At 37.6% G+C, this 6,639-nt stretch overlaps 1 pseudogene; it reads left to right on the top strand.

The window, feature by feature from the left end:
• Positions 1-724: 724 nt before the first annotated feature.
• Positions 725-1,604, top strand: LOC121463275 (annotated as a pseudogene).
• Positions 1,605-6,639: the final 5,035 nt, after the last annotated feature.

Consider the following 6,639-nt stretch of genomic DNA (forward strand, 5'->3'; position numbering starts at 1 on the left):
ATTGATACAAATTTAAAGTTATTTTTATTACACTTCATTTATGTTTCTACTATTGTTTAAGGTCTTATACCTACACAGTTCATTTAAAAATATAAGGTAAAGTTTTAGCTTTTGAAAGTTACTTTTATATACTAAGATAATCAAGAAGATTAGTAGTTAGTCATTTATAACAATCAAATTTGTAGATGTGTTAGGTATGTTTTCAAGTCCATTCAGAGATATATTTAAAATAGATAGCCTTTAACCATTCCAAAGGCATAAAGTATATGATATTAAAATGTTTTGTTAACTTAGAGTTTTTCATGACAACGAGACACATCTCTTACTGGCAGAATCTATTCAGAAAAGTTGGTAGGCATTGAAGAAGCTCCTTATGGAATTTCCTTTCATTGAGGCAAAGCTAGCCATTTTGAAAAGAAACTGCTTCTGGCTGGACTGCCTGAGACTATGCTGTACAAACTGAACATGCGGGACATTGGAAGAAGACTGTTGAACGTTGCCAAAACAAGTCAGGACAATCTTCTGAGATTCCTGCTTTACAGAAAAGTCTGCCAAGTATTCTGCAGGACAAAGAGGAAACTAACTGATGAATTTTGCCAACACAAGGTAGGGTTCAAATTTCCTGCTTCACTGAAAATTCTGCCGGATACTCTCAGCCTATAGGATGAAATTGAATGTCCTGATTCTCGGACCCCAGAAGCTAAGGGTTTCTTGCAGAGCCTCCATGAATTACATCAATCTGCCCACCGTGCTGCCTGTCTCCCCCAGCAAGACCCAGGGGGCAGATCCAGGTGATCCTCAGGCCCATGTTCTCAGGAAAAAGCACGGAGCTGATGAGACGTGTCCGGTGCTTCTAGATCGCCCAAAATAAATGCCTGGTCATCAAGTATGCCAAAGACTCGCGCTACAGCAGCAGCTTCTGTACGCATGACCGGAATACCATGGATGCACTGCCGGCCTGCCTGCTCTGGGATGTGGCCCAGGAGGCTCTGGGTGTGGCTGTCATTGGTATCGACAAAGGGCAGTTTTTCCCTGACATCGTGGAATTCTGTGTACTGATGGCCAATGGAGGCAAGACAGTGATTGTGGCAGCACTAGATGGAACCTTCCAGAGAAAGGCTTTTGGCGGCATCTTGAACCTGGTGCCCCTGGCCGATAGCATGGTGAAGCTGACTGCGGTGTGTATGGAGTGCTTCCGAGAAGCTGCCTACACCAAGAGACTGGGTATGGAGAAGGAGGTGGGGGTGATAGGCGGAGCAGACAAGTACCACTCCGTGTGCTGCCTGTGTTACTTTAAGAAGTCCCCGGACAACAAAGAGAAATTCCCGATGCTGGGACAGCCTGGAGAGGCCTCAGCTGTCAGGAAGCTCATTGCCCCTCACCAAAGCCTACAGCACAAATCTGCCAACTCAGAGGACCTGGGGCTGGAACTGCCTCACAAGAGACACTGCCCTGGACAGGCTGAGATGCTTCAGCCCAGTGGGGAGCCAGCACCTGCCTGGTCCTTAGGGCTTGACATTCAGCCAGAGGTGAAGACAGAGCCACATGGTTGTTGTGACATTGGTGGTGCTGGCTTCTTCCTCCTTGGTGGCTTTCACTGCTGAGTTTTAGTCTCATGGGGCCCTGCGCCTTACCAAGGCTCCAGCCCTCCCTTTGTGCTAACACCTGACCTGCGCTCCCACAATGGCCCCCAGAGCCAGTATACAGTGGTGTTCATCTTGCCCTGCTCAGAGCCCCAGCCCTGTGACTCAGGGTTCTTAGAGTTGTGTTTCTTATGCTACTGTATAAAATAATTAATATTAAAAAAATGAATGTCCCAATATTACAGAGGAATTTTGAGTGACTATATCTATACAACCAAATGTCTCTGTTGTTAGGTAATATTATATCCTCTGGGTCTTTGATGGAGTTGAAGACTAAAGAGTTATAGTTGCCGTTTTCTTTTATTATGATAGAAAATAAATTAGGTATAAAACTTTGAATTCTTAGATTGGATAGATAATGGAGTATTTTCTCTGAATGAGCTAAATACAAATGGACTGAATATTGTATATGTAATTCTTACTTAATAACTGTTTTATATGTATATGCAGTTTTACTATGTTGAAGTTAAAGCCTTCCATTTTTATTTAGACAAAAAAGTAAAAATGTAGAATATTCATAGAAGATGTGTTGCATTTGTCTATGCAGTAATATTTGTTTAAAGATGCAAAGATGTGTTGCATTCTTTTATGCTGCGTCTACCTAACTTTGTGAAGCTGTGTTACTTGATGTGTCTAAAACACATCAAGTGGTCTATAATAAAGAGCTGAATGGCTAATAGCTAGGCAGGAGAAGGGGTAGGCAGGGCTAGTAGGCAGAGAGAATAAATAGGAGCAGAAATCTGAAAAGAAAAGATAGAGGAGCGGAAAAAGAAGGGGTCAGCCACCCAGACACACAGGTGGACATGGAATAAGAAGGAAATACAAGATATACAGAAATAGAGAAAGGTAAAATCTCAGGAGCAGAAAGTAGATGGGATAATTTAAGTTAGAATAGCTGACTAGAAATAAGCCAAGCTAAGGCCTGGTGTTCATAAGAAAGAATAAGCCTCTCTGTATTTATTCGGGAGCTGGGTGGTGAGTACCTCAAAGAACAAAGAGTCTAAAAAACTTATAAATTATGCCCAATTATTTATTTTCTATATTTATGTGAATTCTTAAGCAGAACAGATTAGTAAAATGCATATGTGAATGCATCTATGTGCAAATATCTATGAATATCATATGGGTGTACATTAGTGAATAATGCGTGTATAGGCTCCATATGTGCGTACATTAACTAAATAACTACATTTATATATTTAGTAAGACACCTGCTATTAGGACTGTAAATTTTCTTTTAATTAAACTAATTTCTTCTTAGAACTAATATGACCCAAAAGAATGTAAAAGAAACTATTATTGCTCAATTTTAAATCACTATGCCAATTCATAAAAAGGGAATCCAAATTCTCCTTTGGTGGAAATGTAAAATAGTACAGTCATTTCCATAATGTGAAGTTTTCTTATAAAACTAAAAATTGAAATATCATACAACCCAGTTATACCACTCCTGGGCATCCACCCAAGGGATTCTACATCTCATCACAGATATATATATATATATATATATATATATATATATATATATATATCCATGTTTGTTTCTGCTTGATTCACAATAAGAAGGAGATGAAACCAGCTCAGATGTCTATCACCTGCTGACTGGACTATGAAATAGTTTGTGTTCACACACTGGAATTTTATTCAGCTTTATAGTAAAAAATGAGATTATGAAATTTGAACAAAATAGATGAAAATGGAAAATACCACATTAAGTGAAGTGATCCCAGCTCAGAAAGATAAACACCACATTTTGTTTCCTGTAGTGCCTCGTTTCTAATTTTAATATATGTGTGTAATTGTGTTGGAACAAGTCAGAATAGAGGTCAGGAAACGAAAGAGGCCCGCATGAGGAGAATAAATAATCTTTAAGGAAGAGAGAGGGAAGGATAACAGAACCATATGTCATGAAAGTGAAAGGCAGATAGATACTTAGAGAGGAAGGCTATAAATGAAAGTAGGGACAGGAAGAGGGGTGAGAAGATCAATCAAGGTCTGGGGGATGTCAATCAACCAACAGTAAAGTTAGTTTTTACAGATAACACTTTCTAAAATCGCAAGCGAAATTTTTAGAGGCGGTACCAAAAATAAATGTCAAGTTTAACCCAACTAATTCGAGGACAAAATTAACTAAGCATATTCTCAGCAGGTTTGGTGGTCTTTTCGTGAGGGCCACCTGCTTTTCCTTTGGCTTGTTACTCAGGCTGTTCACACGTTTACCCACATGCCTGGCATTGACCGTACTATTGTTTGAAAGCATTGAGATTTTAAGAGAATGTGTGTGGGGTCATGCTTAGGCCGTGGTCAGCTGCTGTAATAATTACAGTGGCGGTTATCTAGTGAAAGCTTTTTTGGCAGGTTGCCACCAGAAGGCTATAACTTGCGTCCAAGTTTATTTTCATAAAGTATTCGGGGTTTGCCATTCTGTTTAAAATGAGATTTTAATCCAGTTTAAAAAGCTAATATAAGCATTCCATAAACTCGCAACTATGGAGCATGTCCCTGAATTCATTTTGAAAAATCAATTAACTGTCACAAAGTCGGGGAATTATCCATATGTACATTTCTGATGCTAGTGATTAATATACATCTATATATAAAGTATGGTGTATTATCCTTTTTGTAAAATTTGTTGTTATGTATTTATTTGTATGTGTGTGCTTGTGTGTCTTTGTGAGTATATTTGGAATGTGTATAGTGTCTGAGAACACAAAAGGGTACCAGGTCCTCTGGATCCGAAACTAAGGCTGTTGACAGCCACCCAAAATGGGTGCTAGGAAACAAACAGTATCCCTTGGAACTGCAACAAATGCTTTTAGTAGCTGAACCATTTTTTCAGTCCCCAATACAGCGTATTTTAGAGCCAGATATTTTTATGAATGGAAAATCTATAATATTACACATCATCTGATCTTTCTTTTGTTATAAAAAAGATAAAATAAAAATATGCGTAGTAGAGAAAGTATTTCCTTATCATAGCAATACTCTTAATTTTACTACAAACTTAAATCTGTTGTAGAATGTCTTCAAAAAAGCAAAAATTTTAAATAAAAAACTTTAGAAGATTCTTTAATGAAATCTAATAGTTTTTAAAACTATGTTTGACAAAATACATTTTTATTCTTTCCCTTCACCTACTCCTTTCAGTTCTTCTCCACCTCCATATTTTAAAATCAGTTAAAACTACTCCTTGGGTCAAATCTATCTTGCTATCTGTCTACAAACCAATGTGAGACTAGTTGTATTAAGAAGCTTTGCTTACTGTTGATTATATATATAATTTGCTAGAAAGATGTTTAGTCATTAATTTAGGAAATACACATACAATATACATGTATATATATATATAAATTTAAATGACCTGAGAATTTTGCTGAAATGTGTATAAATGGCCAAGGGTAAACAAGAGGAGCTATGAAAATGACACCAGAAATCTGAGAAAGAAAATGTTGCTTATATGAAGTCCTCAGGTGTTATAAAATGATGGATTAAAAATGTTCTTTTTGCAATGATATTGCACTTTAAGAGGTTATTACAGAAAAGATAGGAGTGGAAAGTTCTTTATTAGATACTGGGTTGATGAAATGATGATAATACATTCAGTTAGGGTAATTTAGGAAGAATAATTCCACTCTTCTCTTCTATTTGATTATATCTTATATCGACCTCATATATTTCAAATACCTAGAAGACAGGTTTATGAGTGTTCTTACAAAAATTATAAATATTTAGGTTATAGATATGCTAGTTACTCTTATTTGATCTTCAGGAAAAATACTAACTGCTTATTATAATGTATTCTACACATAGATAAAATAATTATGTGTCAACACAGAGAAATGCTGGTAGATAATGCTACTTTCAAACAGTAGCTAATATCATGGACCTACATCTTATTACCAACAAGATAGTAATAAGTAGCAAGCAAACAAGCAAGCAAACAAACAAACAAACAAAAAACAAGGCTTCATTTTCTTGTATCTAAAACTGTTGTATATACCTTGTATTGCTTGCTTGTATGAGTCTAACATTTTACAATAATAATAGGTTCCCACCAAATGAAATATATTTTCTGTAAATATGTGTGTGTGTGTGTGCATGGTGATTGTTCATAATCTAACAAATAAAGCTTACCTGAAGATCAGAGTGCAGAGCTAGCCACCATTTAGCCATAGAGGCTAGGTAGTGGTAGCACACACATTTAATCCCAGCACTCAGGAGGCAGAGACAGATGGCTATCTATGAGTTCAAAGCCAACCTGGGCTACACTAGTCTCAAAAAGAAAGAGAACCAGGCAGTGATGGCTCACACCTTCAATCCCAGTATTTGGGAGTCACACACCTTTAATCCCAGCACTAGGGAGGTAGAGACAGAAAAGGATATGACTGGATGGAAAGAGGAATGTAAGTCAGGAGGAGACAGGCGCTCAAGGCATTCATTCCAAAGATTCATAGAGATAGGATCACCCTTCCAGTCTTAGGATTCAGTAGAGGTTAAGAACTAGTAGCTAGTTGCCCTGCTTCTCTGATCTTTCAGCTTTCACTCCCTAATATCTGACTCTGAGTTTTTTACTACTAATACCAATTAGGAAACACGCTAAGTGTATGCTCAAAATTTCATATAAAACCTTTAGAGTAGTATGAAACTCAGGAAATTGAGTAATCTTGCTGACACAGTTTCTTTGTCTGTACCATGACGCTGATATAAATTAAGCTGAGCTGACGGTTTTGAGTCTTTCGCAAAGAAACATGAAGGTCCAAGGGGGAGCAGAGCTAACATCTCTTAATTGTCTAAAATGTCCAAGCACTAAGCATATACAGGCTAGCATCCCATGCTTACAGCAACACCTATGAAAATTATCTCACTCACCACATCAGTGACATTGTTTCCCTATGAAACACATGGACCAGTCTTCTTGGCCTCTGTACAAACTTCCTGCACACTTCCACCACCTTCCATCCTTTTAGATGAAAGTAACAGGGAGCATCTGATTTTT

The sequence above is a fragment of the Microtus oregoni genome, unplaced genomic scaffold, assembly GCF_018167655.1.
Source record: "Microtus oregoni isolate MIOR12 unplaced genomic scaffold, Mior012 000026F_ref0000081, whole genome shotgun sequence".
Lineage (NCBI taxonomy): Eukaryota > Metazoa > Chordata > Mammalia > Rodentia > Cricetidae > Microtus > Microtus oregoni.